Source organism: Bemisia tabaci, chromosome 8, assembly GCF_918797505.1.
Source record: "Bemisia tabaci chromosome 8, PGI_BMITA_v3".
Lineage (NCBI taxonomy): Eukaryota > Metazoa > Arthropoda > Insecta > Hemiptera > Aleyrodidae > Bemisia > Bemisia tabaci.
The window spans coordinates 20,502,956-20,514,489 of NC_092800.1; positions in this window are offsets into that span (position 1 = coordinate 20,502,956).

Sequence of the window (11,534 nt, forward strand, 5' to 3'; positions counted from 1 at the left end):
TCATTTGTATTTGCTCTTCAATAACAAGGCAGAAAACAGTAGTGTGTATAAAAAAATTTACTGACTAAAAAAACTAACTAACTAAAAAACTACGAGAAAAAAAAAGAGAGAGAAGGGGGAAAAATTGAAATTTAAGACAGGACATCTTCAGCTCGACCAAAAAATAAAAATAGCAGCTCTAGTGCAAGCACCAGAGCCGCTAATATGTCTTAAGCTTCAGGAAAAAGAATTACAACTAACAAAACACTTCAAACCACAATACTTTCACAACGCACACTTAAGAATCCCATTAAAAATAAGCTGCTAATTAGACCTACCGAATAACTCAGGGATAACTTAAAAACCAACTCGAATGCTTACAGGAATTGGAAATTCTCAAGAATATTTGAGGAAGAAAAGTCCAGGAAGGTCAAGCAATACGAAAGCAAAAACCGAAAAAGAATTACACCAAATTTGTTTTCATTGTACTTACATAATTTAACAAATAGGCGAGGACAGTGTGGAAGCTACTAGTCAATATGAAGCTCCGGAAAGACAACAAAATGTTCTTTATATGGAAGTCTGACATATTTTGTAACGATGGATGAAAGTGGCCATTTTTCGACTTTCTTCGATAACTGAGCTACTTTTTAAATTCCCAATTTTGAGCTTTCCGCCACCGGTTCAGCAAACAAATTGTACTTTTGGAGGTATCTCCTGCCAACAACAAATTTAGTGTCCAGTTCTTCATCGTAAATAAAATTTTGAACAAGGATAACGGTGCCTTTGTCAGTGCCACATGTGCAATCAGCCAGGTTTTCTGAAGAAAGAGTGAATGACGGAAACTCGGCTACCTTATATTGCCGACCATTGCAGAATAGAGGCTTTGGCCCCTGCTTGTGCTCTTTGAGCAGTTTGATACCTTCTTTAGGCTTTGAGGAATATTTCTGCCTCCAGAATACAGATCCAAATAACTCGCGTAGCCTACGGACAATTTGTTGCAGAGCCTTGCTTCGACCCCGTGTGAATCTTTTAAAAAAACTCATAAAGTTCTCAAATGGAAATGCCGATAGGCTGTTAAGAGTGAAATTATCAATAGACTCTCTAAAAAACTCAACATCTTCAGGAAGGTGAATTAAAGAATGACAATTATGCGATACATAAGCCTCTCCGTACAATGATCTGACCGATTGGACAAAATGGACAAGTAAAGACTTTGCATATTTTCGATTCCCTTCATCAGCAATGAGTGTTCTACTATGGTAAATGGTCATGGCAATACTTAACTCAAGGAAATGGAGGTAGTTGTCGACTGGTAGGATTCCTTTTAAGAGGACTGGTGCAAGGTATAGCAAGAACAACCTCAGTTCGGTGGCTTTCCAAATGGCAACTTGGTGAATTTCTCTGGGTTTGCGGGAAAATTCTGCTGGAATGAACGGGATGCATCTTTCAAGCCGATCTTGGAGTTCTTGACGCAAGGCTGGGCGCAACTTGTGTGGCCGTTTCCCCTTGACCCACAAAGTAAGGAAGGCCTTGGTGCAACCGATAAACACCATATGCATCGTATCTAACACGAATGACTTACAGAAGTGCAATGATGGAACTTCCAATAAAGCAGAGTCCTCCTTTGATGGAGGTTGAAATTTCTTATAGACTCTGTTTCGAAATTTATTGTCCTCTCTAAGGGGGGCATTAACATTCGGAAAACATCTCCTCTTGCTAATGGTTTTTCCTTTAGTGGTGCATCTAAAGCAGGAAAAATATCCTGTGTGGCCAACCGTTTCTAAAATGGATGAGCGTGCAGGTGTATCGCAACAGAAGCCAAGAAGTCGTACTGGTACAAACTGACCTTTGATCAATACATCACTCTTCATTAAAATTTCCTTCAGTTCATCGACGAAAGGCTTTAAAAAAACTGAAAAATCTTTCGGCTTTGCAGGACCATAATAAAGTCCGATTGCAAAAACCTTTCCAGCTAGGGATGGTATGGATGCAATAGTCACTAAGATGGGCCACAGTGTCCAAGAGCTGTTTTCGAACAATTGCATTCCATCAATGTTGAACAGTAGTAACAGAGTAAGCACGGTAGCTTCTGTGATCACAGTTCCAATGAATTCAAACTGATTCAACAGACCCAAATGAATATATTTTCCTGGTGGGACATCAACAGGATCTAATTTATCGGTTGGTGTGTTCATAATGGTACGTGCATCAGAGGGCAGACTGTCAAAACATTCTGGATGTTCTGATTTTAGACCGTGGAGAAGGTGGGTAAGAGAATTAAGAGGAGTGCAACGTTCTAGTGACCATTCTCGAAGAAATGTTTTTAAGTTGGATAGAGGATCGACATCTGGTGCAGATGCTTCTTTTAGGCCCTCACAAAATGCAGCAAATACTTCCTCTTCATTCAGTTCTTCGATTTCTCTTTGTTCGTCGTTTCGAGAATTCCCATCATCTGCATCTAAGAAAACTTCCTCATCCTCATCGAAGTCATCACCCGAAAACAAGCAATAAGTTACTGGGTCATCAAATGACTGCAAGTCAAAAGCATCACTTTCAGCTTCTAAAAAGACATCGTCTACAAATTCATCTGCACCTGTAGCAAGTGCAACCTCAGTGTACTCATTGAAACCTTCACCTGGAGCAATTGTGACACTATTTGTGTCTGAGTCGTGGAACGTAGAATTGCATGTATCATCAGGAAAATTTGAAAATGAGGATACATTAAAGAAACTACAGTCCGCTTGAACATGTTGCAGACCAGATTGCTTTTGAGGCGTACTACTGAGAGTGCCTGAAAACGAGGGCTCATCGTCATCAGATTCAAGCGCAATGACAGAGGAATTAACTGTGGCAGATGATGAAGCTATTGAGCTTTCAGATTCGCCGTAAAAATTGGTCTTTTGTTCTGCTGCCCTTTTTTTCCTTTTCCATTCCCCCTGCCTGGTGATGTTCCCCGAGGACCTCCCACGCTTCTGTCCCTGTTTGAACAAACATTTCAAGAGATCCATCAGAGAACGTTAGCCACATAGCTGCTGGGATGTCAGCAATCTGTATAGCAGCTATTAACAGCAATATGAAAACTGAGCAAGGAGTCTCAATTCAGATTTTGAAATAGGACTTCTATCACAGAAGATTTGAAAAAGAATACAACACAGCAGCCCGGAACGAGACAAGCATTAGAAAACCACACAAAGTGTGGATAACAAAGGCTGAAAATTCAGCTGTTTTAAAAGGCATTGATAGGGATGGGGAGAGGAGGATGCGGTTCTTGGAACCCTGAAACGTTTCGGCTTCTCGAAAAGACATCTGAATTTTAAGGCTTGGTCACCCAAATTTTGTGTGGTTTTTAATTTACTACCTTCGCCGTGTGATGTCGCCTGTCGGGTATTTCCGTCAGCTTAAAACAACAGTACAGAAACTTCAGATAGGAGGTGGTCTATGAAAAAGCGTACCCTCCATGGAGCGGGTAGGCAGGCAGAAAGTGGAACTGTCAATTACTATTCTTGTCATCAGCTCAATTACATGGGACATTATGCAGGTTATTAAAATAAATGATTAGACAGATACACTGTCCTGAACTCACTTAATAGCCTGAATTCGATGCCTGGAGACAGATATTCAAATACATTGTTCTGAATTTGATACAAGTCGGAAAAAAGCAACTTTCCTATGTGAAACGAACAATCATTGTCCTAACCTGATTGTTGGTACGGTTGGGGTACGAAGCTAACTGTTAGCAGGGCATGGGATCACTCTCTAGTTTTAACCTTGATTTTAGAGGTACAGCCGTCATAGTCCAACTGCTAAATGGCTAGCTTCAACTCAAATTGCATGAACGATTTCGTCTCTTGAACGTAACAGCAAAGATGAAAGACATATGAACTTTTGAGCAGGCACGGTGGTGCCACGCCATGTCGAGTATACTCATGTACCTATGCGAATTCTATACTTGCTCAAGTTAAAATAGACAAACCTGAAGTATGAAGTACTTACGCTCATTGTTGAAGTTGGAGGGAGGCAGATCAAGAACTTATGGAACTTCTACACTCTTTTGATTTCTCTAGATACGAAGCATGATACGAAGTACATAAGTCAACCACAAAGCACAAGACAAATAGCACATTCACAGAAATCCTCGACAAGTAGTCCAGGCGCCTGGTAGCTAAAAATTAGGCTACCTGGAATTTTGGGTACACAGCGATTTTTTTGGCTTACTTTATGTTTTTTGGGTCGCTGAATCCGAATCTGAAGTTTCCGCACGCGTATCTGGTGAGCATTTTCCGCTATTTTGAAAAAATGGCCTAAAAAGGCCTTTTTTTGCGGTTTTTTTGATATAGCGGCTACGGATGAGGAAAAGTCCCGGATTTAGCTAATGTTTTGAATAGCTGACATAATTTGGAAGAAAATGGTGTATACATATGTTAGGTTTGCTTAAAAATTGAGGAAGATACAGCATCGTGAACATCGCGCCCATTCACGTTTTCGCGGCGCACCCGTCAACGCGCGATCCGGCTCGCCGCGGTCAGCCAAGTTCCGAAGCGTTCCAAAGTTCCGAAATCCGAGGTTCCTCAATTTTTGAGCAAACCTAGCATATTTATATACCATTTTCTTCCAAATTATGTCAGCTATTCAAAACATTAGCTAAATCCGGGACTTTTCCTCATCCGTAGCCGCTATATCAAAAAAAACCGCAAAAAAAGGCCTTTTTAGGCCATTTTTTCAAAATAGCGGAAAATGCTCACCAGATACGCGTGCGGAAACTTCAGATTCGGATTCAGCGACCCAAAAAACATAAAGTAGGCCAAAAAAATCGCTGTGTACCCAAAATTCCAGGTAGACTTACCAAGCGCCTGGACTAAAGACAAAGAAACGCGCGGGACCTGGAACAATACCCTTTGCAAAATGGCGGAAAATAATTGCCCCTTGCCCCCCTCCTCGTTGCCTCCTTACCGGCAACGACTTACCGGCGCGGCGTGGCGGTATGTTGATGAGGTTATGTTGTTTTGTTGTTGTGCGTTAAACCAAAGACGAATGTATGGCTCGAACAACGATCGGAAGTCGGATGTCCTCAAATAAATAATTAAATACATTATGGCTGATCAATATTTTAACTCTGTTCTTTGGTCAAGCAGTTATTCACCGAGTATTTGGTGCCGTGAATTGCTTAGCTCATTATCCACACCACTACATAGAAGAGGAAGCGAGTCCTCATCCCGACGTGGTCTTCAAACCCTTGTGCATTTAATTTACTTCTGTGCACGCGTTGTATGAATTTACAAGTAAATCCCACCCGTATTCAGCGATGGAAACTGGAAACATCATCCTATTAGTGAGTAAATTTGCAGCTCTACTCAACCGCTTTCTTTTCCAAGTATCAAAAGAGGTGACGATAAGTTAACGAAATGTCGCCCCTTCAGATTCAATCAGAAACTTTCATTTTCAGAGTATTATAGTGATTGAATATGCATATGTTTACTCTTTTTTACACCATAAGAAAATCTAGTCTTACTATTCGCTGATGGCCGCATGTCAGGAAGATATTAACACATTATCGACTAAGTGTACCCCAAAGTGTGACTAAGTGTGTCTCTTACGAGTACATAGCAGGAGCTGCCCAAATAATGAATAGCATATTTTTGCTGCTGCGCACTACCCTCGTGAACAATTTTCATGTCTTCTAACATGTGGTAAATACTTTGAAAATGAAGCTTTCCGAATTGACTACCAAAATGTAGGATAAAGTCTGAATAGTGTATACCATTTGTCCTAATTAGACAGTTAACCGTCATATTAATCCGTCTGTGATTTTCCACTTTCCATCAAGGTACTTGGGCTTGGGAACAACTCCGTGAAAAAAATTTAATTGTATGAATTTACTTTAAATTCTAAGACTACAGGGGGCGACGTAAAGGCTGTTCAGGCGCGCTTCAAAAAATTTTTGATCCACAAAATCTTTTCACCTTCTATTATCAGTATTTTGGCACACAACTTCACATCAACTTCACAAATAAATAATTCTTTTCTGAAATTAGATTGGATTAGAATCGGAAACATTACAGAAAGCATGCGCGTGTAACTTGAATGTCTGAATATTTCCATTGTATAATACACAGACAAAGCTTCAATGCAAGGAAAATCATTCCATTTTTGAATGTAACTGAATCGATGAACGGAGAAAATGTAACGATTGTTATACATTTTCAGAAACAATGAAGAGAAATGATTACTAAGCATATAGGAGTGAAATTGTGGCGTTCATGGAGGATATGACTCACAAATTTTGATTTCCTATATCGATACATCAGCCATTGTTGTGTACTTCAAAGTCTGACTCCCCCACCCTCTACTCCAGGCTCACTTCGGCCTTGTCTCCACGAGCCGTTTCACGAGATTTGTCCCAGGGAAAAATCCCACTTACAAAGATGGGAAAAATATTGAGTTAATCAATATTTTTCCCAGTACCAAATATGGTACTTGTACCCCTAGGACCCACTGAGAGAAGAAGAAGTGAAAACGAATTGTGCGATATTTTATTCATTACATTGTTCATGTTTGTTTAGTTAAAATAATGTGGCTAATTGTGAATTGAGTGCAATTACTATTTAAATCTCGGTTAAATACTCGACTTTAACTAATTTATCTTCCCGCGCAAACTAGTCGCAAGACTGTATGAGCCCTGTCCTGTGGAGACGGTAACTGGGAGAAAAATACCAGAAGTTTCATTCCTGTGATTCGAACTTGGGACAAATCCCATGAAAACGTCCCGTGGAGAAAAGGCCTTCCCTCATACATTTCTTTTTTTGAGAACGCAAAGAGACAGTTGATCTGGTAAACTAACGGTGAAAAAAAAAAAGGCCAACCAAAAAGGAAATCCAAAACTAACAGAAAACACAAAATGTGAAGAACAAGAGAAAATATAAGGAACCAAACCTAAAATATTGATAACTTGTATCACTCCTTTAACTTGTATTTTTTTTTCCTGGTTGATCACGTGCTGAAAAGGGTCTTGTGCAGTTGCATGTTTGTTTCACTGCACCCACAAAATATTCTTTCCCACCCCCACCTGATGATTTACAAGGAGAATAGGGCTACAGTTTTGCATTTGAAGTAATCGGTTACTCATAGAAATTTTGCAGTGTCTTCTTTTCTCCCTCATTTTCACGCCTAGGTTTTATATCAAAATCCTACATATAATGAAGGTCCATTCTATGAAGAAGCGTGAAGTTAAGTGAAGTTAAGTACAGAATTAAAATTTATGTAAAATTGATATAAAAAAAATGAGACCTGCAGAAATATAGCTTGGTTTTTTTTTATGACGGTTTACGTGATTTTTAAATAAAAATTATGTAAAAAAAAAACACCCTTTGATGTAGAAAACGGAATTAAAATTTATGTAAAATTGATATAAAAAAAAATGAAACCTGCAGAAATATCGCTTGGTTTTTTTTTTTATGACAGTTTACGTGATTTTTATATAAAAATTATGTAAAAAAAAACCACCCCTTGATGTAGAATACGGACTTAAAATTTATTTAAAATATATGTAAAATTCATGTACATTTTATGTAAAAAAATGTCAGCCTTGTCGATAATCTAGAAATTTTTTTTACACTTTTTTATATAAATTGTACATAAAATTTATGTAAAAAGTTATCCACACAGGACTAATTTTTTTACGTAAATTTAACTTTTTTTTACATTTTTTTTACGTAAATTTATCCGGCAAAATTTTTAGGGTTTTTTTCACGTAATTTTTACGTAAAAAATTAATCATGTAAATTTGACTTCGTTTTACAAATTTTTATATTTTTTTTACGTTTTTTTTTACAAGGGCTGCTACTAGGGTACCTATCGCCCTAAGCTTGATGAGTTTAAGGGCTCTCATGTCTCGCGTTTGAAGCTTACAACACATTCTTTAATATGGACAGTCAAGTGGAGATTATGAGTGCAGTGTATTAAGCCATAATACTCCTCGTACTGGCGAACAAATAAGGGACGGTAACCTCCATAGGTACCAATCTCTACTTTCTCAATGGAGCTTTGAGTAAAGAAAAACAATGACGCACTCAACAAGCAAAAATGGTTGTAGTACCTTTGAGGGAGGATGTCTTTCAGGCACATGGGAGCATAACAAAAAAGCCATGCTCGCCATTCATTCGATTTCCAGCTCGAGCACTGAAATAATGATCTTCGATCCCTGGAGATATCGGACGGAGTGTGTAAGGCCATCTTTCTTTGGTGGATCTGGTGCCGTTTCGCAGGGCCCAGGTAGAAGTCTTCGTCATTGAGGGCACTATTACACCAGATATTGAGCACTAGATACTTGCAGAGTCCCATCAGAAAGCTGTGCATGTAGTCAATAACCACTGCAAACGGCAAGGCAAAGGATAGTAGATGGATTAAGGGGGAAATACCTTTAAAACCATTGACAATTTGGTTCGTCTCATGTGCCTGCAACATATCGTGCTCAATTGATGCTGCTGTTCGCAGCACGTAATTTTCCCCGTGTCCATATCTGCATGCTTGGCCTAGCATGTCTCCTTCATGAGTACACATATAGCAGTTTTTTTTCCCATTGTGGGCATGGATGTTCAGAACTTTCGATATGGCGACTACATTTATGGAGGCAAAACAGAAAAAAACTTTTGTCACTTCGTATGTTCCAGTTGCAGCTCTGTACCATCGCACTCCCTCAGTGGCCAGTCGCTGTGCTTCATCGACGAAGACTCATTCATGTCGTCATAGAAATCTCAGGGTTGCCAAACCACAATGATGCCACTAGAAGGTTGTACGCTGCGAACGTTTCTTCTGGTGGTAGCTCATCGATGTGCCCCTGGATTGGCCACAGTGCGTTCTGTGAGCTTTTGAAAACTGCTGCTTTATCGGTGTTGAGGGTCAGACTTATGAAGGACCGGCCTTCTGGCACTGTCTCCAGCAGCTTTTCAAAGAGCATTCAATCAAACAAACTTTTGTGAAAGGAAACATGGGAAAGTCTCACAATGTTTTGCCGTAGCAGTTGAAACACGCTCCCTCGTCATCCCAGCAAAAGATGCTACATATCTGGTACCACTGTGTCGTTAATAATTTACTACAAAGTTTTCTGTTTTTCCAGACTCAAACTCTCCATCAGAAGTCTCATCATCTCTGGGTAAATAAACGTAGATAGTTCTGGTAGTATTCTTCATCAGTACCCTACCCGTGACTTGCCTCCCGTCTTCCAAAATTCATGGTTGGAGGTAGTCTCCACCGCTGCTTATAAAAAACTGCTGGTCTTCCGAATTTTCTGAATCGGTGAATGTATGCTTTAGAGCTTTAAAAATAATGAATTTTACCTTCATTTCAGACACATTTGCTTCGAACCCTACGTCGTTTATTATTCTCTCCTAATTGACAGCTGTCCCTCCTCTTTACACGAAGGAATTGTCTCGCAATTCTCCACGAAAATTACTTGTCTTTCGAAAGTAATTGACTCTTCCTTCTTCAAATTTTTGAAGAAGGAAAATCTTAATCCTGCAGATGGTAAAGGGCAGGCAGGTGACTGGATGTTAGGTAAACTAAACATCTTGATCCTGCAGATTGTGGGGGTCCGCCAGGTGACTGGATGTCGGATGAAAATATCGATCCTGCAGATTGCCAAGGTACACTGAGAAAAAACTATGGTTTATAAACCTATTAGAGGTAAATATGGAACACCTATAATAGTCGTAAATAAACTAATGATTCTCGGTCTGTGAACCATACTAAGGTCTCTGTACCTAATTAAGGTACCCCGTACCATAACTAAGGTATATGTGCTATTATTATATGTAGAGGTACTACTATTAGTGGTGTTCCATATTTACCTCTAATAGGTTTATAAGCCATAGTTTTTTCTCAGTGTATGGCGGGTGACGTGATATTAGGTGCATTGCTATGAGTTGCACTCGCGGCCGAACCATTTGATGCTCCTTCTACTGTATTGACGCTCGCAGATGGTGCATTAAAAAAAACCGAGGAACCTGGCGTCTTGAGACAGGGTTTAGAGTAATTATTTTGGGATATTTCAATTGTTGACCTGAAAAAAGAAGAAATCATACGGGATTTTGTTCAGAATGAATGTAATGGTGGCAAATTTTAACGTTGAATAGGGGATTGATTCTATAGGATCCTTAACACACGTAAGAGTCGATGTGAAAACCCATCAGTTATCAGTGCTGCAACTTTGCGAAGAATTCTTGACTAATATTGCCTAGCCATTTTTAAAAGGAAGTGTGAAACCTTTCCGACGGACACTGGAGCAAGACCAAATTTGAAGACCTGACAATTTTTCAACCTTAAAAATGCGCAATTGAACCACCACAAAGTGGATCCCCATATAAATCAGCCTTCTCGTATTTTCTGCCAATAATAACTTGGCACTCAAGATCACTAGAAAACGCAAAATTTTCGATGAATACAATATCATCATTACTCATGATGCAAAATTTGTTTGAGGCGGTGACAGTTAATTCAAAATTTCGAAAAATGTACTTCTTGTACTGAGGCGAGCGGCATGCTGTAGGTAACGGTCCATCATAGTGGATATTATAAAACATGGGCTCTACAAATACCTCATCTTTATACTTCTCTGTAATGACATCCGAGCAGAATAATTCACAGATTTTACGCACAAGCTGTTGCAAGGGTAGGCTATAACCAAATACTAAACTTTTCAGCTCCTGCAAATAATTTGCGAAGGGAAAACATGAAATGTCATCCAATGTAAAATTGGGAATTTGTGTAACATAGTAATCTGCATCATCAACAATATGAATGAGATCGTGGAAATTAGCTGTCGCTGTCGTGTACCAGTTGCGTGGCGTGAATTGCGATGTATCGAGTGTTCTGCCATTCAAACCTATGGTAAAGAATCGATTATTAAGGTGTTCGCAGCGAACACCCTGTTTATCGATCCTTTTCCATAGGTTTAAATGGCATAACAATCGATATGTTGTAAAGCATGCCACGCCACTGCCATGTACCTCCTAGAATAAAGTAGAGGGGTATTTTCGACAAAGTTCCTCAGTAAGTCTCGTGCATAGGCTCTCAGTTCTTGAATTGCGCAAAGCACTGGGCCCAGAAGAATTGTTACAGCAACATGTAGATTTAGAAAATGTTGGTATTTTTCAGGCGCTAAAGTATCTCTTAGAAGAACTACACCGAAATACAGCGAAAACATACGCAACTCTGTGGCTTTCCACCGTTTTAGAATGGAAAGCTCTCTGGGCTTCCTGGAAAATTACGTGAGAGCACACACAGGGCACTAGCCATCTCTTGGAGTGTTGTGGGTACTTTCATCGAAGCACAATTGTGCTTTTCGCTTTTTTTCAAAGGGCGTAAAAACTTCTCAGACTTTTTCTCGGTGCTTGGCTTTTTGGCTTTTACTGTTTTTGGCGATGCTGACTGCATCTGAGATTTCTCAGATTCACTTTCATCTAAAAATACGCTGCTATTCTGTTCTGAAAAAATGGGTGGCACTGGTGGTATCGATTGTGGTATGAACTCGGGGATGGGTGGTTTCACAGTTTTTGGTG